Source organism: Thalassophryne amazonica, chromosome 4 (assembly GCF_902500255.1).
Source record: "Thalassophryne amazonica chromosome 4, fThaAma1.1, whole genome shotgun sequence".
Lineage (NCBI taxonomy): Eukaryota > Metazoa > Chordata > Actinopteri > Batrachoidiformes > Batrachoididae > Thalassophryne > Thalassophryne amazonica.
In genome coordinates this window covers 5,753,462-5,779,285 of record NC_047106.1, presented here as the reverse complement: position 1 = coordinate 5,779,285, position 25,824 = coordinate 5,753,462, and the positions used below count along the sequence as shown (strand labels likewise).

The 25,824-nt window shown below is 41.2% G+C and overlaps 1 protein-coding gene across 1 annotated transcript in view; it reads left to right on the top strand.

Moving 5' to 3' along the window:
• The window catches only part of LOC117509313 (seizure protein 6-like), a 458,377-nt gene that overhangs the window by 21,995 nt on the left and 410,558 nt on the right, over window positions 1-25,824 (top strand). The window lies entirely within an intron of this gene.

Genomic DNA, 25,824 nt, shown 5'->3' with positions numbered 1-25,824 from the left:
ATAGTGTTTCTTAAAGCCAGAAAGTTGCCATTTGAAATGACTTTAGTTTTGTGTCATGTCTGTGATCTGCTTTTTTTTCTACAAAATTAAACAACTGAATGAACATCCTCCGAGGCCGGTGATTCCATAATTTTTGCCAGGGGTTGTACAAGCCATCCAGGCCAGTCCAGGCTCTGAGGTTGGCGGAGGTGTACAGAAGTAGTAACAGTGTACTATCGGAGCACCATATCGTCACAGCAACAATCAATCAATCAATCAATCAATTTTTTTTTATATAGCGCCAAATCACAACAAACAGTTGCCCCAAGGCGCTTTATATTGTAAGGCAAGGCCATACAATAATGATGTAAAACCCCAACGGTCAAAACGACCCCCTGTGAGCAAGCACTTGGCTACAGTGGGAAGGAAAAACTCCCTTTTAACAGGAAGAAACCTCCAGCAGAACCAGGCTCAGGGAGGGGCAGTCTTCTGCTGGGACTGGTTGGGGCTGAGGGAGAGAACCAGGAAAAAGACATGCTGTGGAGGGGAGCAGAGATCGATCACTAATGATTAAATGCAGAGTGGTGCATACAGAGCAAAAAGAGAAAGAAACAGTGCATCATGGGAACCCCCCAGCAGTCTACGTCTATAGCAGCATAACTAAGGGATGGTTCAGGGTCACCTGATCCAGCCCTAACTATAAGCTTTAGCAAAAAGGAAAGTTTTAAGCCTAATCTTAAAAGTAGAGAGGGTGTCTGTCTCCCTGATCTGAATTGGGAGCTGGTTCCACAGGAGAGGAGCCTGAAAGCTGAAGGCTCTGCCTCCCATTCTACTCTTACAAACCCTAGGAACTACAAGTAAGCCTGCAGTCTGAGAGCGAAGCGCTCTATTGGGGTGATATGGTACTACGAGGTCCCTAAGATAAGATGGGACCTGATTATTCAAAACCTTATAAGTAAGAAGAAGAATTTTAAATTCTATTCTAGAATTAACAGGAAGCCAATGAAGAGAGGCCAATATGGGTGAGATATGCTCTCTCCTTCTAGTCCCCGTCAGCACTCTAGCTGCAGCATTTTGAATTAACTGAAGGCTTTTTAGGGAACTTTTAGGACAACCTGATAATAATGAATTACAATAGTCCAGCCTAGAGGAAATAAATGCATGAATTAGTTTTTCAGCATCACTCTGAGACAAGACCTTTCTGATTTTAGAGATATTGCGTAAATGCAAAAAAGCAGTCCTACATATTTGTTTAATATGCGCTTTGAATGACATATCCTGATCAAAAATGACTCCAAGATTTCTCACAGTATTACTAGAGGTCAGGGTAATGCCATCCAGAGTAAGGATCTGGTTAGACACCATGTTTCTAAGATTTGTGGGGCCAAGTACAATAACTTCAGTTTTATCTGAGTTTAAAAGCAGGAAATTAGAGGTCATCCATGTCTTTATGTCTGTAAGACAATCCTGCAGTTTAGCTAATTGGTGTGTGTCGTCTGGCTTCATGGATAGATAAAGCTGGGTATCATCTGCGTAACAATGAAAATTTAAGCAATACCGTCTAATAATACTGCCTAAGGGAAGCATATATAAAGTGAATAAAATTGGTCCTAGCACAGAACCTTGTGGAACTCCATAATTAACTTTAGTCTGTGAAGAAGATTCCCCATTTACATGAACAAATTGTAATCTATTAGACAAATATGATTCAAACCACCGCAGCGCAGTGACTTTAATACCTATGGCATGCTCTAATCTCTGTAATAAAATTTTATGGTCAACAGTATCAAAAGCAGCACTGAGGTCTAACAGAACAAGCACAGAGATGAGTCCACTGTCCGAGGCCATAAGAAGATCATTTGTAACCTTCACTAATGCTGTTTCTGTACTATGATGAATTCTAAAACCTGACTGAAACTCTTCAAATAGACCATTCCTCTGCAGATGATCAGTTAGCTGTTTTACAACTACCCTTTCAAGAATTTTTGAGAGAAAAGGAACAAGGTCGTAGGATTGATTCCTTCCTGTTGGACTCGGCATGTTCTCCGTGGCTTTCCTCCAGATATTCTAGATTTCCTCCCACACCATGAAAACATTCATCCAGCTGAGGAACACAATCGAGGGTGGAGACTGATGTGGTGCAGAGGTGTGGTCCTCATCGAGATGCGGCAGATTGGACCTGTGTACGTGATCGTCTCTGTGCTGAGGAAATCAGGAGCCTCTGTGAGAGAATGGATGTTGAACCAAACTGCTGTTGGGTTGAGTCACAGACGTTCACGCAGGTTCGTGTGTGAAAGCGTCACAGTGCCAACGAGAGAAAACAAAACACACAGTGCTCCACAGCTTCCAGCTTTAACTCAGAGGATGACTACTGTCACAGCGCGCGCCGTCACATCTGCAACTACACAGTCTCACATACAGTCACACGTTGGTCCTGTCGGATCCACATCAGGTCAGATTAGGCAGGAGACCAGCAGGATGTCTTCACAGGACGAATGGATAAAAATGCTGCTCTCTGAGAACACTCGATAAAAAACTTCAGGTGTGTAATCGATGTATTAACAAGTTGTCAATGCTCCCAATGACGGGATTAACTGGAAGAGAACTCAGAGGGCATCACTTCTGCCCTAAGTCCAGGTGAAGTATGGGCGTGTCCTTGACCTTCCTCTTCCACTGAGGTCCTCAACACTGAGGCACCGGCCTGCTGGATCACGCCCAGACAAAGCACACGGACAGAACACCACAGCTGACTTCCCCTCATAATAATTGTTACTTTGACACAAAGTCATTCCAGTGGTACCCAAGGATCCTCGACACAGACCTGACACCGACATCCAGTTGTCACCTTAGGTCACTGGTCAGCATAAAGTCGCCCAACCAAAGAGTGAGACAGGAAGCACAAGCACCCTCAAGACTCGGACCTTAATTCTCCTGCAAAGATAGCAGCATCATCAACCACCTGACTAGACTATATCACCACCTCATAACTCTGAGGAGGTGATGGTCTAATGGTTAAAGCATTGAGCTTGAGACCTGAGGATCCTTGGTTCAAATCCAAGCCTGACCAGAAAATCACTAAGGGCCCTTGGGCAAGGTCTTTAATCCCCTAGTTGCCCCCAGTGTGTAGTGGGCGCCTTGGATGGCAGCACCCTCACATCAGGGTGAAAGCGCTTTGAGCATCTGATGCAGATGGAAAAGAGCTATATAAATGCAGTCCATAACTCCATCAGATCTCCTCAGGCGTCTCTCAATCTCCAAGCCCGAGGATCCAGCTCATTGCTCACTTCCATCCGTTTTATTGTTTTATGAAGAAAGCATGATCCACAACACAAGTGTTATACAAATTTCACAATTACTTCATAAAACACCAAACCATCACTTTTTAAGACAGGAAATGGACACTGAAGAGTTTTCTTAAATCAGTCAAGTGGGAATTTTAAAGTGGATGGTCCAGGTTTTTATTGAATTTACTCCAGCTTGTGGACATTTTAAAAGTATTTGTAGGGGAAAAAATTTCCAAACTGCATTTTGGTTTGATCTCATGTTAGTGTCCGTGGATGTCCAAAGAGGCTCAGGTCTTGCAGCAGATGTATTGTAATTTATGTGATCATACTTTTACTAATGATTTTATTCGGTATTTTGCTTCGTGTCTTTGGCATTTAACTCACTGCAGACTGTTCTTGAGGATATTTTGACAATAAAGAGTACCGTATTTTCCAGAGTATAAGTCAAACTCGTCATATTTTCTACTTTGGGAGGTCATCAATGCGACCTATATACAAAAAAAAAATCACACATTACTCATTATAATGATTATTATAATGACTGTTTATAACAGACTTTTATTAGGAATCAAAGCACAAAATAAACTCTAACAATAAAAGAATAAATGGCAGTAATTAAAGGTACAACAACCCACAAAAATCTGAAAACACAAGCTGAAAACAGAAAAAAGGTGTGACTTATATCAGTGTTTTTCCTCTTCAGGGGGGCATTTTTTAAGAGGTGTGAATTATACGCCAGAAAATACAGTACTTCATGTTTTTGTTTTATTTGTGATGGTGGTTGGACTTCAGGTGGGATAAAACCAGGCGTTCGAAGGTCTTCATGACTACAGATGTGAGAGCCACAGGCCTGTAGTCATTAAGTCCAGTGACGCTTGGTTTCTTGGGACTGGAACTATGATTGAGGACTTGAAACAGAGTGGAACATGGCATGACTCCAGGGAGGTGTTGAAGATCCCCGTCAAGACTGGGGCCAGCTCATCAGCACAGTGTCTCAGGGTGGCAGGAGAGACACAGTCTGGGCCCGGGGCCTTACGTGGATTCAGCCTTTTGAAGTGTCTTCTCACGTCCTCCTCTTGGACGGAGAGGGCAACGGGGGGAGGGGGGAGGGCAGCGGTGAGAGGGGGGAGGTCCATGGTGTTTGAATATCCAGTTGTGTGGGGGGTGGGGAGGTGTGAGTCCTTGTCTTCAAAGCGTGAATAGAAGACGTTCAGGTCGTTGGCCAGCTTCAGGTCGTCAATAGAACGAGGTGGTTTGGGCTTGTAGTTGGTGATCTCTTTCAACCTCCTCCACACAGAGGCCGAGTCGTTGGCAGAGAACCTTTGCTGCAGACGTGAACTGTACATGGATTTAGCCTTTGCCACCTCCTTGCTAAATCTGTACTTTGCACCTCTATAGCTGTCTCTGTCTCCTTCTCTGAAAGCCACCTCTTTCTGCTGCCGGAGCTGCCGGAGTTTAGGTGTGAACCAGGGCTTGTCATTGTTATATCTCACCCTGGTACGCTGTGGGATGATGCTGTCTTCACAGAAATGAATATATGACGTCATATATGACATATATGAATATATGACGTCAAAACTGAAGCTGATATGAAAACTGCGACACTCACAAGCTGCTGCTGGAGGATGCCACTGCACGGACAGGAAAAGACAAAAAAGACTGAAGATTCGTCTGATATGATCTGGTTCTGCTGCTTCAGCTCTTCTCTCTGCTTCCATATGACAGTGATTTTTCATTCAGGAGCTCCAACCGATGAGACACTTTATAAATAATATTGTGCGCACTAACGCGGGACCTGTGTGACTTCACCTGAGACTTTATAACGGTTGGTTTTCTTTTTGAAACATTGTGCGATGAAAGTCAGTTTCAGCAGAAATGCGCTCTGTGATGTATTGTGTGGCAGGAAGGGGCGGGGCTACTGCATGTGATTAACCGACCAAGTAAAACGGCACTGACACCACACCTCGGGCTCTCCTCACCGTAATGCACTCAAATAATGCAAATGCGGCACAGAGACATGGCGGTGTGACAGAAGAAATCAGCGGCCTCGTTACTTACCATTGCCCCATCAGGCAGGCCGCAGGTACGTTCGTGCAACTCGACAAACGAGCAGCGAAAGCTCAGCACTGCAAATCTGCAAAAGTCAGACAAATGTCCAGATGACTGAAGAGTGCATCCAGTTTTGCTACGCACCAGCAATCCCAAGGCACCGTCTGTTTTCCTTATAGCTGACATTTCTTCATGGTTCGTGTGCTTACGGGTGATTTTAATGGTCGGTTCGAGTATGCACGTATTTTATTTGCTGATTTTAGTTCAGCTTTTAACATGTGAATCCATTTTGAATCAAATGGTACTTTTTTAACCAATCGTAGTCAGTGTGTAAGAGTCAGTGACTCTCTCGGAGGTGAGAACGTCAGCACAGGTGCTCCACAGGGCTGTGTTCGCTCACCACTTCTCTTCACACTGTACATAAATGAATGCTCACATATTCATCCAGGAAATTATGTTTTTAAATTTTTGGATGATACAGCCATCTTGAGCCTATTGCACAAAGACACAGGTACACCAGCTTATCACTCAGAAACTGAGAATTTCATTCAGTGGTGTGACACCAACCAACTCATTTTAAATGTCTCGAAGACTAAGGAGATGGTCTTGGACCCTGGGTCTGTAGGGGACCACAGTCAGGTGGTCACACACAACACGTGTATGAGCCAGGTTTGCTTTTCCAAGTATCTCAGAATTCATCTGGATAACACTTTTAGTTGGTCCATGTGGATAGCAGAGACTATACTTTAGTTTTTTGGTGTGGATCAGAGAATCATGTTTATATCCTACCAAGCTGTCCTGGAGAGTTTGATCAGGTTTGGTATGTCAGTGTGGTTTGTTAACGTCACTGTGCAGTTAAAATCCAAACTCAGTCATCTGATCCACTCTGCCATGAAGGTAGGAGAACTGAAGGAGAACCAGGACCTGCAGTCTTTGTATGACCAGTCTGTTCTCGGGCGAGCTCAGAGGATATTGACTGACTCCTCACATATCCTCTATAAAGAATATGAACTCTTGCCTTTGGGTAAGAGGTATAGAGTTCCGAAATTAAAGATGAACCATTTTAAAATCAGACTTCTGAATAAGACTGTGTAAGGCAGCAGAACTGTGTAAGTGTGCAATATCGGGGGGGGGGGGGGGGTTGTCTGTTATATTGTTAGTTTGTTGTGTCATATGTATATTCATATTTATGTGGGGTGTTTATATTCGATGGGGTTTTATTGTTTTTTATCATGCATTGTATGCAGTTTATGAGTCTAAGATGAATTTCGCTTTTTGGGATAATACATCGTATCATATTGAAAATTTGCCATTGCACCTCAATACCAGTAGGTGGCGATACAAGCCTTTGATAATGGCCAAGAATGCACAGAGAATAGGGCAAACCATAGAAGTATTTACTCGCTTATAATCGTATTGGGTTGTTTGAGGGTGGGTGCTGAAGGGGTAAAATATGCCGCATATGACACAATAATCCTACTTCCGGAGACAACCCTTGTCTGTCCTCATCAGAAACACGGCACTTTCTCTGAGTTTTTGGGCAAATTACATGGCAAACAAAGTGAAAATTTATTTCTCTCAATACTTATTGAGAGAAATAGAAATTCATTTTTTCTCTCTCCTGTAGATGAACTTGAAATTATTACTATTGTTAGGAAATGTAAAAGTAAATCTTCAACTGATTTTCAAGATATTAACATGATACTGGTAAAAATAGTAATAGAAATTATTGTTAAACCACTTGTTTATATTTGTAATTAATCTTTCATAACGGGAAAATTTCCAAGCAAAATGAAAATGGCAAAAGTTGTTCCTCTATTTAAAAGTGGAGATAAACACATTTTTACAAACTATAGACCAGTCTCTCTACTCCCACAATTCTCTAATATTTTGGAAAAGCTATATGACATTAGAGTCATTTATTGGAAAGTATGAAATTCTTAATGAATGTCAATATGGTTTTAGGAGTAAGCGGTCCACTTCAATGGCAGTAATTGAAGTGATAGAGGAGATAACCAATGCTATGGAGAGAAAGAAATATGCAGTTGGCATTTTTATAGATTTAAAGAAAGCTTTTGATACTCTTAATCATTCAATTTTGATTAAAAAATTAGAAATCTATGGTATTAGGGGAGTTGCATTGCAATGGATACAGAGTTACTTAACAAAGAGAAAGCAGTTTGTGAAAATGGGTGAGTTTACATCAAATAACTTGGAAATTTTATGCAGAGTACCCCAAGGTTAAATTTTGGGAGCAAAGTTATTCAATTTATACATAAATGACATATTTAAGATCTCCAAAATTATGAGAATGATTTTATTTGCGGACGACACAAACATATTTTATGCAAATGAAAATGATAGTGAACTTAGCCATATTAATGAGGAGCTGAATCAATCAATCAATCAATCAATCAATTTTTTTATATAGCGCCAAATCACAACAAACAGTTGCCCCAAGGCGCTTTATATTGTAAGGCAAGGCCATACAATAATTATGTAAAACCCCAATGGTCAAAACGACCCCCTGAGAGCAAGCACTTGGCTACAGTGGGAAGGAAAAACTCCCTTTTAACAGGAAGAAACCTCCAGCAGAACCAGGCTCAGGGAGGGGCAGTCTTCTGCTGGGACTGGTTGGGGCTGAGGGAGAGAACCAGGAAAAAGACATGCTGTGGAGGGGAGCAGAGATCGATCACTAATGATTAAATGCAGAGTGGTGCATACAGAGCAAAAAGAGAAAGAAACAGTGCATCATGGGAACCCCCCAGCAGTCTACGTCTATAGCAGCATAACTAAGGGATGGTTCAGGGTCACCTGATCCAGCCCTAACTATAAGCTTTAGCAAAAAGGAAAGTTTTAAGCCTAATCTTAAAAGTAGAGAGGGTGTCTGTCTCCCTGATCTGAATTGGGAGCTGGTTCCACAGGAGAGGAGCCTGAAAGCTGAAGGCTCTGCCTCCCATTCTACTCTTACAAACCCTAGGAACTACAAGTAAGCCTGCAGTCTGAGAGCGAAGCGCTCTATTGGGGTGATATGGTACTACGAGGTCCCTAAGATAAGATGGGACCTGATTATTCAAAACCTTATAAGTAAGAAGAAGAATTTTAAATTCTATTCTAGAATTAACAGGAAGCCAATGAAGAGAGGCCAATATGGGTGAGATATGCTCTCTCCTTCTAGTCCCCGTCAGTACTCTAGCTGCAGCATTTTGAATTAACTGAAGGCTTTTTAGGGAACTTTTAGGACAACCTGATAATAATGAATTACAATAGTCCAGCCTAGAGGAAATAAATGCATGAATTAGTTTTTCAGCATCACTCTGAGACAAGACCTTTCTGATTTTAGAGATATTGCGTAAATGCAAAAAAGCAGTCCTACATATTTGTTTAATATGCGCTTTGAATGACATATCCTGATCAAAAATGACTCCAAGATTTCTCACAGTATTACTAGAGGTCAGGGTAATGCCATCCAGAGTAAGGATCTGGTTAGACACCATGTTTCTAAGATTTGTGGGGCCAAGTACAATAACTTCAGTTTTATCTGAGTTTAAAAGCAGGAAATTAGAGGTCATCCATGTCTTTATGTCTGTAAGACAATCCTGCAGTTTAGCTAATTGGTGTGTGTCCTCTGGCTTCATGGATAGATAAAGCTGGGTATCATCTGCATAACAATGAAAATTTAAGCAATACCGTCTAATAATACTGCCTAAGGGAAGCATGTATAAAGTGAATAAAATTGGTCCTAGCACAGAACCTTGTGGAACTCCATAATTAACTTTAGTCTGTGAAGAAGATTCCCCATTTACATGAACAAATTGTAATCTATTAGACAAATATGATTCAAACCACCGCAGCGCAGTGCCTTTAATACCTATGGCATGCTCTAATCTCTGTAATAAAATTTTATGGTCAACAGTATCAAAAGCAGCACTGAGGTCTAACAGAACAAGCACAGAGATGAGTCCACTGTCCGAGGCCATAAGAAGATCATTTGTAACCTTCACTAATGCTGTTTCTGTACTATGATGAATTCTAAAACCTGACTGAAACTCTTCAAATAGACCATTCCTCTGCAGATGATCAGTTAGCTGTTTTACAACTACCCTTTCAAGAATTTTTGAGAGAAAATGAAGGTTGGAGATTGGCCTATAATTAGCTAAGATAGCTGGGTCAAGTGATGGCTTTTTAAGTAATGGTTTAATTACTGCCACCTTAAAAGCTTGTGGTACATAGCCAACTAACAAAGATAGATTGATCATATTTAAGATCGAAGCATTAAATAATGGTAGGGCTTCCTTGAGCAGCCTGGTAGGAATGGGGTCTAATAAACATGTTGATGGTTTGGATGAAGTAACTAATGAGAATAACTCCGACAGAACAATCGGAGAGAAAGAGTCTAACCAAATACCGGCATCACTGAAAGCAGCCAAAGATAACGATACGTCTTTGGGATGGTTATGAGTAATTTTTTCTCTAATAGTTAAAATTTTGTTAGCAAAGAAAGTCATGAAGTCATTACTAGTTAAAGTTAATGGAATACTCAGCTCAATAGAGCTCTGACTCTTTGTCAGCCTGGCTACAGTGCTGAAAAGAAACCTGGGGTTGTTCTTATTTTCTTCAATTAGTGATGAGTAGAAAGATGTCCTAGCTTTACGGAGGGCTTTTTTATAGAGCAACAGACTCTTTTTCCAGGCTAAATGAAGATCTTCTAAATTAGTGAGACGCCATTTCCTCTCCAACTTACGGGTTATCTGCTTTAAGCTACGAGTTTGTGAGTTATACCACGGAGTCAGACACTTCTGATTTAAAGCTCTTTTCTCTTTTGATTAAATGCAGTGTTGAGGCTGTCATTCTCAGCATCTGTGTGGATGTTAAAATCGCCCACTATAATTATCTTATCTGAGCTAAGCACTAAGTCAGACAAAAGGTCTGAAAATTCACAGAGAAACTCACAGTAACGACCAGGTGGACGATAGATAATAACAAATAAAACTGGTTTTTGGGACTTCCAATTTGGATGGACAAGACTAAGAGACAAGCTTTCAAATGAATTAAAGCTCTGTCTGGGTTTTGGATTAATTAATAAGCTGGAATGGAAGATTGCTGCTAATCCTCCACCCCGGCCCGTGCTACGAGCATTCTGACAGTTAGTGTGACTCGGGGGTGTTGACTCATTTAAACTAACATATTCATCCTGCTGTAACCAGGTTTCTGTTAGGCAGAATAAATCAATATGTTGATCAATTATTATATCATTTACCAACAGGGACTTGGAAGAGAGAGACCTAATGTTTAATAGACCACATTTAACTGTTTTAGTCTGTGGTGCAGTTGAAGGTGCTATATTATTTTTTCTTTTTGAATTTTTATGCTTAAATAGATTTTTGCTGGTTATTGGTAGTCTGGGAGCAGGCACCGTCTCTACGGGGATGGGGTAATGAGGGGATGGCAGGAGGAGAGAAGCTGCAGAGCGGTGTGTAAGACTACAACTCTGCTTCCTGGTCCCAACCCTGGATAGTCATGGTTTGGAGGATTTAAGAAAATTGGCCAGATTTCTAGAAATGAGAGCTGCTCCATCCAAAGTGGGATGGATGCCGTCTCTCCTAACAAGACCAGGTTTTCCCCAGAAGCTTTGCCAATTATCTATGAAGCCCACCTCATTTTTTGGACACCACTCAGACAGCCAGCAATTCAAGGAGAACATGCGGCTAAACATGTCACTCCCGGTCCGATTGGGGAGGGGTCCAGAGAAAACTACAGAGTCCGACATTGTTTTTGCAAAGTTACACACCGATTTAATGTTAATTTTAGTGACCTCCGATTGGCGTAACCGGGTGTCATTACTGCCGACGTGAATTACAATCTTACCAAATTTACGCTTAGCCTTAGCCAGCAGTTTCAAATTTCCTTCAATGTCGCCTGCTCTGGCCCCCGGAAGACAATTGACTATGGTTGCTGGTGTCGCTAACTTCACATTTCTCAAAACAGAGTCGCCAATAACCAGAGTTTGATCCTCGGCGGGTGTGTCGTCGAGTGGGGAAAAAACGGTTAGAGATGTGAACGGGTTGGCGGTGTACACGGGGCTTCTGTTTAGGGCTACGCTTCCTCCTCACAGTCACCCAGTCAGCCTGCTTTCCCGGCTGCTCGGGATCTGCCAGGGGGGAACTAACGGCGGCTAAGCTACCTTGGTCCGCACCGACTACAGGGGCCTTGCTAGCTGTAGAATTTTCCACGGTGCGGAGCCGAGTCTCCAATTCGCCCAGCCTGGCCTCCAAAGCTACGAATAAGCTACACTTATTACAAGTATCATTACTGCTAAAGGAGGCCGAGGAATAACTAAACATTTCACACCCAGAGCAGAAAAGTGCGGGAGAGACAGGAGAAGCCGCCATGCTAAATCGGCTAAGAGCTAGTAGCTACGCTAAGCTAGCGGATTCCTAAAAACACGCAAAGTGAATAATGTGTAAATAATTTAGAGGTGATTCAGCAGAAGGAGTGCTTTAGTTAAGGCACGTAAAGATTACACTGGGAAACAAATCGTAATCTAGATAACTAGACCAATCTAACTGCGCAGATTAAACAGCTAACAGATACAGAAAAACACCGCTGTGCTCCGGAACAGGAAGTGATACAATACCGCAGTGAGAGCCAACCACCAGTAGAGGCAAGCAAGAAGAGAATAAACTAAAAAGTTGGATGGACACAAATAAATTATCTTTAAATCTAGATAAAACTAAAATTATGTTTTTCGGACATTACAAAGTAAATTCTGAGTTAAAGATATGTATAAATGGTGTTCAAATGGAAAAAGTATCAGAATATAAATTTCTTGATGTAATAATAGATGAAAAAAGAAGCTGGAAAAAGCACATTAGATATATACAGAGTAAAGTTTCCAAAAGTCTCACAGTTATTAATAAAGTTAAATATTTGTTAGAGCATGATGCCCTTCGTGTGTTATATTGTACATTGATTTTGCCATATTTAACTTACTGTATAGAAGTATGGGGTAACAACTATAAGAGTTCACTTCATCCCCTCGTTATATTACAAAAATGTGCAGTTAGAATTTTGCACAAAGTAGGATATCTAGACCACACAAATGAATTGTTTATCAGGTCAAAATTATTAAAAATGACTGAATTGGTAAAATTTCATACTGCATTACTAATGTATAAAGCTAATAAAAATGAATTGCCATGTAATATTCAAAAACTGTTCTGTAAAAAAGAAGGACAGTATGGATTGAGGGGATGTGCTAACTTTATAGTACACTATGTAAGAACTACTCTGAAAAGTTGGTGTGTGTCGGTATGTGGAGTGAAGTTATGGAATCATTTGAGAATGACAGCCTCAACACTGCATTTAATCTATTATTAGACTCTATTGGCTTTGCTCAAAAAGTAAATGAGTCCACCCACCACTTTAATCATATCTTAGATCTTGTTCTGACTTATGGTATGGAAATAGAAGACTTACCAGTATTCCCTGAAAACTCCCTTCTGTATGATCATTTCTTAATAACATTTACATTTACTCTGATGGACTACCCAGCAGTGGGGAATAAGTTTCATTACACTAGAAGTCTTTCAGAAAGCGCTGTAACTAGGTTTAAGGATATGATTCCTTCTTTATGTTCTCTAATGCCATATACCAACACAGTGCAGAGTAGCTACCTAAACTCTGTAAGGGAGATAGAGTATCTCGTCAATAGTTTTACATCCTCATTGAAGACAACTTTGGATGCTGTAGCTCCTCTGAAAAAGAGAGCTTTAAATCAGAAGTGTCTGACTCCGTGGTATAACTCACAAACTCGTAGCTTAAAGCAGATAACCCGTAAGTTGGAGAGGAAATGGCGTCTCACTAATTTAGAAGATCTTCACTTAGCCTGGAAAAAGAGTCTGTTGCTCTATAAAAAAGCCCTCCGTAAAGCTAGGACATCTTTCTGCTCATCACTAATTGAAGAAAATAAGAACAACCCCAGGTTTCTTTTCAGCACTGTAGCCAGGCTGACAAAGAGTCAGAGCTCTATTGAGCTGAGTATTCCATTAACTTTAACTAGTAATGACTTCATGACTTTCTTTGCTAACAAAATTTTAACTATTAGAGAAAAAATTACTCATAACCATCCCAAAGACGTATCGTTATCTTTGGCTGCTTTCAGTGATGCCGGTATTTGGTTAGACTCTTTCTCTCCGATTGTTCTGAGTTATTTTCATTAGTTACTTCATCCAAACCATCAACATGTTTATTAGACCCCATTCCTACCAGGCTGCTCAAGGAAGCCCTACCATTATTTAATGCTTCGATCTTAAATATGATCAATCTATCTTTGTTAGTTGGCTATGTACCACAGGCTTTTAAGGTGGCAGTAATTAAACCATTACTTAAAAAGCCATCACTTGACCCAGCTATCTTAGCTAATTATAGGCCAATCTCCAACCTTCCTTTTCTCTCAAAAATTCTTGAAAGGGTAGTTGTAAAACAGCTAACTGATCATCTGCAGAGGAATGGTCTATTTGAAGAGTTTCAGTCAGGTTTTAGAATTCATCATAGTACAGAAACAGCATTAGTGAAGGTTACAAATGATCTTCTTATGGCCTCGGACAGTGGACTCATCTCTGTGCTTGTTCTGTTAGACCTCAGTGCTGCTTTTGATACTGTTGACCATAAAATTTTATTACAGAGATTAGAGCATGCCATAGGTATTAAAGGCACTGCGCTGCGGTGGTTTGAATCATATTTGTCTAATAGATTACAATTTGTTCATGTAAATGGGGAATCTTCTTCACAGACTAAAGTTAATTATGGAGTTCCACAAGGTTCTGTGCTAGGACCAATTTTATTCACTTTATACATGCTTCCCTTAGGCAGTATTATTAGACGGTATTGCTTAAATTTTCATTGTTACGCAGATGATACCCAGCTTTATCTATCCATGAAGCCAGAGGACACACACCAATTAGCTAAACTGCAGGATTGTCTTACAGACATAAAGACATGGATGACCTCTAATTTCCTGCTTTTAAACTCAGATAAAACTGAAGTTGTTGTACTTGGCCCCACAAATCTTAGAAACATGGTGTCTAACCAGATCCTTACTCTGGATGGCATTACCCTGACCTCTAGTAATACTGTGAGAAATCTTGGAGTCATTTTTGATCAGGATATGTCATTCAAAGCGCATATTAAACAAATATGTAGGACTGCTTTTTTGCATTTACGCAATATCTCTAAAATTAGAAAGGTCTTGTCTCAGAGTGATGCTGAAAAACTAATTCATGCATTTATTTCCTCTAGGCTGGACTATTGTAATTCATTATTATCAGGTTGTCCTAAAAGTTCCCTAAAAAGCCTTCAGTTAATTCAAAATGCTGCAGCTAGAGTACTGACGGGGACTAGAAGGAGAGAGCATATCTCACCCATATTGGCCTCTCTTCATTGGCTTCCTGTTAATTCTAGAAAAGAATTTAAAATTCTTCTTCTTACTTATAAGGTTTTGAATAATCAGGTCCCATCTTATCTTAGGGACCTCGTAGTACCATATCACCCCAATAGAGCGCTTCGCTCTCAGACTGCAGGCTTACTTGTAGTTCCTAGGGTTTATAAGAGTAGAATGGGAGGCAGAGCCTTCAGCTTTCAGGCTCCTCTCCTGTGGAACCAGCTCCCAATTCAGATCAGGGAGACAGACACCCTCTCTACTTTTAAGATTAGGCTTAAAACTTTCCTTTTTGCTAAAGCTTATAGTTAGGGCTGGATCAGGTGACCCTGAACCATCCCTTAGTTATGCTGCTATAGACGTAGACTGCTGGGGGGTTCCCATGATGCACTGTTTCTTTCTCTTTTTGCTCTGTATGCACCACTCTGCATTTAATCATTAGTGATCGATCTCTGCTCCCCTCCACAGCATGTCTTTTTCCTGGTTCTCTCCCTCAGCCCCAACCAGTCCCAGCAGAAGACTGCCCCTCCCTGAGCCTGGTTCTGCTGGAGGTTTCTTCCTGTTAAAAGGGAGTTTTTCCTTCCCACTGTAGCCAAGTGCTTGCTCACAGGGGGTCGTTTTGACCGTTGGGGTTTTACATAATTATTGTATGGCCTTGCCTTACAATATAAAGCGCCTTGGGGCAACTGTTTGTTGTGATTTGGCGCTATATAAAAAAATTGATTGATTGATTGATTGATTGATTGATTTGGACAACCACATTAAACTGTGTGGAAATATTTATAAGGTCAAAAAGAAATATAAAGAAATTATGTTATCGCAGTACACAAACGAGTAAAAAATGCTTATAGAGTCAGTAAGAAGTGTAGACTATTGTATAGACATTGAACAGTAATATCAGGTGTACGGCATTATGATAGTAATGATCAGGGTGTAAGACTATTTGTAATTGCTTAGAAGGTAAAAATGTGTTAAACTTTAAATGAATTGAAAATAATGGAAAGCCATTGATACAATTGTTAGTACCTAACTGTACATTTGAATATAGAAAAGTATAAATGAAAAGGACAATATGTATGCATGCATAGATGTGTGTGTAATTGTGTATGGGTTTTCATGTACTTGTATATAGGTGTACATGTATAGGTGAATGTGCGTATATGGGTATATATTGATGAGCACTTGTAATGGGTTTGAATAATTGAATGAGGAGTTGTTGAGTATACTGCTATTGAGAATTGAATGTTTTCCTCACAAAGAAGATCCGAATACGAAAGCAAGCAGAAAGAATTGATGGTGGTGATGGATGATGGGTGATTGTTGTAGTTCATTGCTCTACCATGAGTTTATATTTTGCAAATTTTACTTAGGGGTGAGAGTTTATAAGTTATACTTCTTCCCACTCCTTTCCAGGTTGAGGTGGCACAGTATATGCACCGGTGTGACAAATGGTGATGAATGTATATGTTTGTTTTTATATCTGTATAGCAAAAAAAAAAAAAAAAAAAAAGTGTTTGAGGGTATGCGAATGAGATTATATGTGCCTTAAAACTTGGAAAAATAAACTTGAAACTTGAAAATTCAAAGAAAAGTGATGATGTGGTGGAAAGTGGACATGTGTTGTGTTTGTTTATGACCCGGAGCTCAAACATGTTGAGGCAGTTGTGCAGATGAGAGAGCACAGCTACTCTGGCTCGGTGTGTAGTCTAAAATCCTATGACACGACGTGTCCCATTTGCCTCATCTTCCCTTCTCCACTGGAAAACAAAAAAACTGCACTTTTCTTAACTGCTTCAGTGACTGCAGCAAACAAAACAGTGCACCAGTTTCCCGTTAGAACTGATGCTGTGTTTGTGCAGGCCGTCCCCGGAAGTGGTCAAATCCCGCGATATCATGCAGGGGTGCAAACGAGACTGCGGTTCCCATTACGTGCGACTCAGAAGTTCTAACATTTGCTTTTACAGTATTTTGGAATAACTTGACCGCACAGAAATGCTACAATGCAAGAACGGCAAAGGCAGTTTGCTGTGATTTGATGTTGTGAAGCACATGACTGGAGGTACGAGTACAGTTGACACAATCAGCTATTATAGGGTTTTAAGTGTAAAAACCTGCACAAACACCATAGCTCTTGGAAAAAAGTGTGTGTAGAATTACTAATGTTGCATATGGAGGATTGCACCTTTCAGTTCAACAAAATAATAGTTTCCAGTTAACACATTTGCCTTGAATATCTACTGTGGGGGATGTCCACAAGGGTGTGCAAAATTGTGTTTTGGACATGCAGATAGGTGAGGTTTGCACATGTGAAATGATTTATCAAGGTTAAGAGCAATTTTTGGGTTTCAGATTGTGTCTGTTTGAAACCTTGGCGCCAACTGAGCCCGTGTTGTTTGATCAATGTGGACGCGAATCAGAAAGTCATTCCTTGTAAGCTGTCTGCATTTGCATTTCTTTATTTTCACTCAGTAATCTTCTTAACACAGAAAATCCTCATTTACATAGTGCTGTCTATGTCATGTTACCGCCCGCTGTCATATGCGCAGTTCTTTTTAGTAAATCACCCGTAAAACATTCACCAACCCAACGGGCAGCAGTTCGTCATAATAATTTTAACACTCATGTCATCGCAGCCCGTGAAGACTTTTATTCTGAGATACAGATAAATTTTATTCTATTTGTATTAAAACCCAAAGGGTTTCAGCACAAACTGCCCAAAGCTGTGAAGAGAAGTGTTGGCAAAAAGAGAATGTGAGCTGCATTTACGGAGGGACGCACAGTGAGGACGAGAACTGGTCCAAGGTTCCCCTAGTTTGCACTTTGTGGATATTTTAACATTTGAACGATTGTGAGGTTTTCAGCTGTGAAAGCAGCTTGTTGTCTTTTAGGACCGACCATAAGACATCTGTGAACGATCCAGTGTCAAAATTGGTGCCATTAGTCATGCAGCATTTGTGAAAAAGGCATAATTATGGACCAAGAAAATGCTGCTGGCTGCAGGGGATCTGAATGGCTGAGCCGCTCTGGCACCTGTTCCAACAAAGGCCGCTATTCAAAACTCCCACATTGAAAATGGCTGTGAAACGCTCACAAGGAACCGAACATTGGACAAAACAATGAAACACCAGTGCACGAGAACAGCTCACAAATAGTATTTGTCGCTGTCCAAAAACGTCACCTTTGCATACCATTTGCTGTTTCTGACAGGTGATAATTTCATGTCATGTGGAAGCATATATGGTATGAAAATAGAGTCCTGGAATCCTTGATGATCAAAAATTACAATAAAATATTTAACTGGCAACGGTACATTTTTTATTGTTTTATTATTATTATTATTATTGTTTTTATTAACGGTCCATCCACACTCTGATGATTAGCCCGATGTTTGCTGACTGAGAGTGAAAAGTTCATTAAGGACGACTGGCGCCGAGGTCTGCCAGACTCTGCAGGAGCTAAAACGACATCGATCAGAGGACGGTGACATTTGTTGTGGTTCTGGAAAAATTTTCAACATGCTTAAAATCTTCAACGTTAATGCTAAAACACCGGCAAGAGTTGAGCTCCGCTATTGCTACGTCACCCCCGCTAGTACACAGTTACTGCTACATTTGCCTCTGCCGGCCATACTGGGAGGCTTGACTGGACGCACCACCAACTCTTGATCCCTTGGACATGAAAAAATATAGAGAAATATGAAGGAACCTATTTCAACGACGCACCAGGATCAAGTGACACAATTACGGAGTTATGTCAGATTTATACAGGCCACGTCACCTGACGTCTCAAACAAAATATTAGAGCCCGACCGATATGGATTTTTTGAGGCCAATCCCGATAATGATATTTGGATGAAAAAAAATGCAGATAATCGATAAATCGACTGATTTGCCGATAGCCGATAAATCAGCCAATGTTGGTTTTTTTTTTTAATTAATAAAATGTTCTTTTTTGGACCCTTAACAAAAAAGGTATGAGCTAAAAGCTTAAGCTTTGTCCTCATATTGATTAACTTTATAACAGAGAAGAATTTTCAAGATCAAAAAATGCAATCAAGAATTAAACCTTTGTGAAATTAACAAATACATATCCTTAAAAAGAGTTGTGAAATACATCTGATCTTGTACCTCTTGTTGCTGCAACTTAGATATAGGTTCAGGATAAGGATATAGATCCTTATAAACCTACTTGTATGCTTTTGTCAGCCGATCAGTGCAGTGTGACCGCGAACTACGGGGGCCGGTGATGAACACATTTAAGCAGGGGTGTAAGCAGCTCTCAGTTGAATGGAGTCAGAGCTCTATCTACTGGACAAATGGTGCAAGGACATTTTACATTGCCGACACAAACATTATTTCAGTAACTGTTCTGTTTATGAGAAATTATTGGCGTTCTGTCGGCAAAATTTCAGCCGATAGTGAGTACTTTGAAAAAGGCTTATATCGGCCGATAATATTGGCCGGCCGATATATTGGTCAGGCTCTACAAAATATGGCCACGAGTCTGGAGCAGTCTGCACATGTACTGCACGACGGGCACTGACATGACGCGCAGCACACACGAGAAACACTGTAAAAAAAGAATAGTTGAGAATATTTTGAATTTACAGGCAATAGTCTGCACTAAGACTTTTATGTTTTGCCGATGATGAACTATATACTAAGACTTTTATGTTTTGCCGATGATGAACTATATACTAGTATATAGTTCATCATCGGCAAAACATAAAAGTCTTAGTGCAGACTGTTGCCTGTAAATTCAAAATATTCTCAACTATTCTTTTTTTACAGTGAAGTCTAGCAGCACTGGCATGTCCTTGGCAGACCCAAGGATTGACACACAAATGCTGCGTGGCACTCTCACGGATGTTCAGCGCCACTAGCGCAGCTGACACAACGTCATGTTGGTGCACACGGTGCTCAGGACGGATGTGAACTGTTACAGAGTTATTATGTGAAAGAGGTTGTGAAAATTCCTCTGAATTTCAGCAGAAAAAACACTGAAAACAACAATAAAACAAAGTAAAATACATAATGAAATAATAAATAATAATTTAAAACACAAGGAATGTGTGAAAAGCCTTTCACAGACTTGCAGAATGATGTCCAGATTATTGTCCCAGCTGGTGACTGTCCTGTCCTGGCTGCAGAGTGGGGGGGGGTGGCGGGAGGCTGTTGGAGTGTTCAGTCACTTCCAGAAGTGCTGTTCTTCTCCGATCATATTAAAAGGGAAATTGTGTGTCAACCCCTCACAAGTTGTTTCATGTTGTTGCACATGTTCTGAGTCGCAGAAAGGACATGATGAGGGGTACAAGGTGATGATGTAGTGAGGGAGTCCGCTTGTCCAAAAATCAAGCGACGCGATTGAGGTGAGGGGACAGTGAGCGGCTGTGAACCTCACACCAAGCTGCCTGAATTTCCTCGCGGATGTGGTTTGCAGACTGTGGCAGCCCAGTGAGACGCTAACCTTAGTGAGGCAAAGAGAGAATTATGACTCATATTGTGAGGGAACATCAGCTATGACATTTGGCGTCTCTGTGTTGTGGACCGCAGTGGGAGGTGGCGGCCAACAGGACGTCCTCATTCCTCCTGCCTGCAGCAGAGACATGCTTAAATGGTAAATGGACTGCATTTATATAGCGCTTTTCCATCTGCATCAGACGCTCAAAGCGCTTTACAATAATGCCTCACATTCACCCCGATATCAGGCTGCTGCCATGCAAGGTGCTCACTACACACCGGGACCTTGGCCAAGGGTACTTAGTGATTTTCCGGTCAGGCTGGGATTTGAACCGAGGATCCTCTGGTCTCAAGCCCAACAGGTGGGTAGGGATTAGATGTCTGTCTGTGTGGTTGCCATCCAGGACCCGGGGTTGTGTCATAATGTGGTGGCTGCAGTGGCACCAGTACGTGCCCCCATACCGAACCTTTAAAAAGTGAACCCTGGGGGGCGCTGTAAAGGACAGACAGGCCCCAGCAGCCTGTCATGAGCCCTGCGGTGATCCAGAAGGGCTCGGACGTGAGCTCAGGTTTTCACCGACCACAGAACATGAAAAGGAGATATGGTTTGATGTGACTGCGTCTTCCTCCTTAATCCAACCACATAAAAGCTCAGTTATACAGATGGGTATTGATAAGATTTTATCTATCAATACCATTATCGATTCCGCTTATCGATCCAATTCTTTATCGATTCCCTTATCAATACGTCCTGTGAATTTTCTGTGTACTAAAACTGGATCCGTAAACTCTGGACATAATAAACTCTACATGGTGGATCCCTGAACTCTGGACATAAATAGAAATAAACAAAATCTGTAGTTTTTGTCAAAAGCGTTTCCTTTCAGATATTATTGTCATGAATGTCTTTCCATCCCTCTGAGCTGAGCTCTTGCAGCTGTGCTGCACATCAGGATGTAATTCATAAAGAATGCAGGACGTCTCATTTTGGGAGGAAAAAACATTTTAGTGGATTGCAGTTTATTGTCTGTATTACAGCGTTTGGAAAGAGGTGTCATTTTATTTAAAGCAGCGATTTGCTTTGAAGTTATAAATTCTGACCGGACTCTGTCTCAGCAGAGAGCGGCACAGCGTTTGGAGCTGTGCCAACGGAACGGAGGACGATTCTCGTTTATTGCCCGTAACAAGACAAGAGTACCAGTTAGTGAGTTTAATACACACAAAGTGACTCACGACTGACATATTTTAATGGCATTGAGAGGTGTTAAGAAGCGGCTTTCCGCTTCTGAAGCCAACGAGCCAGCAGATCGAAGCATTGCTTCATTGGTTCACGCTTCAAAGTGGAGTCACACTGCAGAAACGGTTGATTACAGAGCCGCTGCAGGGTCTGTAATCAACATAGAGAAATGATCATTTTCCCGACAAACACCCTCAAAAACAACGGCTGCTCAGAAGGACCGATAAGGGAATCGTTAAGCAAAAAGACTATTGATATCTGTGGATCGAATCATTTCTTAATGATACCCGAAAAGAACCAGTTCTCAATACCCAACCTTACTCAGTTAGTACCTCATGTTTCTATGGTTCAGGCTGAGCCATGAACCTGGACACTTTGGATCCATCACGATAGGCTGGTGCACAGATATTGTCTTCGGGTGAAACTCGTTAAAACAAAAACTCCTTTGCTGTGATCTTTGACCCGCACATTCGAGCTCATCATGTTTCGTTGTTTCGTTTATACAGGAGAAACTCTGTCTCATGTTTTCTGCAGATGTCATTATTGCATTTTCTTCTCTGGTCCACCATGTTCCAGCACAAGATGTCTTCAAAATGCAGAGGTGGAAATGTGGTCCTCTCTGGTGGAGCGTGGTGTAACACATCAGATCACACTTTGTTTTGCTGCTTATGTGCAAAGTACTGAATGGTCGTGCATGTTTGTATCGTGTGCAGCTCGTGTACCGCCTCGTGCACCACCTCGTGCGTTGTGTCCTGAAGAAACAGACTTATTTTCTGTTCCGTAAGTGACGTTTGAAGCCTGAAGGATCTTTTTCTTACCGTGCACATGCATCTTAAATAGGTTCCTTCTGAACGAGTTAGTTAGTAATGCTCAATGTTCAACTGTGTCACATAAAAATATACATCCTTCAGACATGATAAATGTGTCAAGATTATAGGCTATATTTAATGCTATTTCTAATGCCACAGCTAACTAGCTAGCTATGCTGGTCACAGTGTTTAGCCTAAGTGCAGCTCATCGTTGATGAGATCTATGTCTAAGGTCAGTATCTCATTGCCCATTTTTGTCCAGAGTCCAAACCTCTCCGATTGCCCAAAACCGTCAACAGAAATCTTGTGTCATCTGACTGGAACTGACCACTGTCGATTACAAGTGACACTGAATGCAGCACCATGTGTTCACAGTGTGAGCATGTGTTCATGTCTGTGATATAACAAACAAGATACGAAGCTAGTAAAATGTACATCTCTGTTAACATCTCTAACAGTTTTCCTCTGAAGATTGCAGAATGCCTTTCATCTGATGTGTATTTTCAGAGGAGATTCAAAGAGGTCAGCGATCAGAGAGTCTGAACTGCACACACACCGTGACCGCTGCGCTCACAAATAACACAGTCTGCATTGTACTTTAATTTTAGTTTAGATTGTAACCTGACATCAACAAAACAACTGAGCTGCCCAATCCACATTCAAGCCGCCATTATTTATTATGAGCACCACTAACAAAATAACAATGCCATCTAGTTTTCAAGAGATGAAACATCAGCCTCTGAACCAATAGTAAATAAATGTTATTTAATTCTTTCACCAAAACATCAAATCTCGGCTCGCATCTTAGATGTCCCTTCCGGCAAATTGTACCTGTAGTTTTGAGATCTGCACAATAAATGTTTTCAAAATTACATTATATCGGTTTTGGTTTTTGTTGTTGTTTTTATTTATTTATTTTGATCAATTTACTTTTGCTAAGGGACCCATTCAGAAACACATTATGATTTTTACACTTAGGTTTATGTCTCAACATATACCGTTACCGTGAAGGCATTCGATTTGTACCGTGATATGAATTTTAGGCCATATCGCCCAACCCTAGTTGTAAATAATCCAAAAGTATTCTGAATGTACTGTATTTTGTACTCGGTAACTGATTGCACTCCAAAGTAATCCTACCCAACTCCGACCGTGACGAAACCACAGAGATGCCTCCTGTTAATTGATTTCATTCACGTTTTTGCACATTTCCACATAATTATGAGATGATGGTGCTGTTATTGGTGTGAAGAATTCAGAGTGGAGTGCAGAAAGAATGCGAGTGAAAATATGTTGGTGGCTGACCTCATAGTTGTGGGGCTGAATAGCGGACAGTGGCTCTGTGCGACGCTCTAATTTGTGGGGGGCTGAGAAGGCGAGGGCTGAGAAGAATGACACTGAAAGCACCTTTCAGCTGGAGTCATTACGGGCTCCAGTGTTGTCAGCCGTTCAGCATCGGCTCCTTTGAGAATGAGGCTTTCAATCAATATATGTATGAAAAGCCGGCGTCTCTGAGGTGAGAATGAGATGGAATAACTCACGACGGGGGCAGCAGCAGTCGCGTGAGTAGGTGTTCAAAAGCAAGGCAACCGTCTGGAAGGAATTGTTTCATTTTATGCCGTCGGCCCTGCAGCACCGTTAGTGGTTTTCCAGGCTGCTGTCTGCCGTTAGTGTGACTTGATGGTTTTCTTGTCTTATTTGAGTCCTCCTAGATATTATTATTAAGAAACATCAAAGTCTGTCATTCAGAAATCTTTTAAGTACTTGTGTAGCTCCAAAGTGTTTTTATGTTATTTTATGATTAATTACGTGACCATGCAAGTGAACGCGGCTGCAGCGACTTAATTATCAAAACCGCTGGAAGCAAACACTCTTGTGCTCATCTTGGTCTATGCATGTTAAATGTTCTGCATTTATATAGCGGTTTTAGTATCAAAGTGCTTTACAGTGACACCTCACATTTACCCATTCAAACACCAATGCAGGTTGCTCAACTGCACATTTGGGATGATGGACCTTGCCCAAGGGCCCTTAGATTTGACCATCACCTCCCCAACAGCATGTTTTCAGTTTTTATCTGATGTTGGGTAACTTGGCAGTTGTCATTTTATGATCAGTACTGGTAAATATTCAAGGTCAAATTACTGAGGTGGCTCTGTGGTGTGGGAGTTGGACTACTCCACGTGTGTGGTCATACTACCTGTCTGTGTCTCTACATCGTGCCAGTCCACCTGGCTGTAAATGGGGTGACTGACTGGTGTCCCATCCAGTGGGACTCGTAGCCTGCTGTCCGCTTCAACCTGCAATATCAAGGAGAAAACGTTGTCTCTTTATTTATTTATCCCCATAGTTGACCCAGGGCCCATTCCACAAGCCTGGCTTATTTGGTAATCCTGTTTTATGGAACGGGCCCCAGGTGAGGCAACCAAGTAGATAATACAACAAAGATCAAAGGAATTAAAATAATTTGAGAAAAAAATAACTCAGCGGCAGCCTCAGACTGAGCCACAAGCAAGAGAGTAACGACATTTTAGAATAGGCATCAGTGGCACAGGACTGAGTATGTGGTGGGAGAGTGTCCCATAAACTGGGGGCAGCTGCTTAAAAGCTGTTAACTTAACCTAACCACAATTTTTACCCTAACCCCAAATCTCTGAAGTTGGATATTTTAACATGGACTTGAATGAGAGCCTGCTCAGTTTTGGAGACAGCCTCAAGTGGCCAGTTAAGGAACTGCATGTTTTTCTTCTTCTAAGTGGGTTTCATAAGATAACATAAGATCAACTTTATTTATCCTGAAGGAAATTATTTTGCCAGAGTTTTGTTTTGTTTTGACAATAAGTACAACAAATTGATATGAAACTGACTGGAAGACATTTGCAGATGATGTTTGATAATATTGCACATAAAGCTGCGTAACTGAATAACTCTGAATAATTCTCTTTGTTATGTATTCATCCTGCAGGAAGGGGAGGAATTATACAGTCTGATGGCCACAGGTAGAACAGACCTCCTGTGGGTTCTGTGGTGCACCTCGGTCATCTCAGTCTATGGCTGAAGGTGTTCTGACAGCATGTCAGTGTGGCAGGGGGTGGAAGATGGTGTCCGGGAGCAGTTTCCTCAACATCCTCCTCTCTGACACCTCCACCACAGACTCCAGCTCCAGTTTGATGTAAGAATATACTGTAGAAGCTTACCGTTTGGTTTAGTCAGAGTATTTTCTTGTTCTTGTACTACTGTGTACTGCTTCTGCCATTATTGCCCCTGTGGTTGACATGGGTATTGCAACACATTAACTTTTGTGGAATGTTTGAGAAAATAGCTAAAATGAAAGCAAGTAATGTGTGATGTCATAGTTGCAGTTTGTGCTTTTAGACTTCCTGCTTTGTGTCGAGTCAAACAGCATCAGCTCAGGTTTGTGGTATTTTATTTCAACAAGTTGTGGAGAAGTGCTCAGAAATGCCGTATAAAAATAACTGCACTAGTTGATAGTTCAGCCGGCAGAACTGATTCCGTCACTGGAGGATGTAAGTGGGGTGAGATTGCCGTGAACAGAACGAGCTTCTTT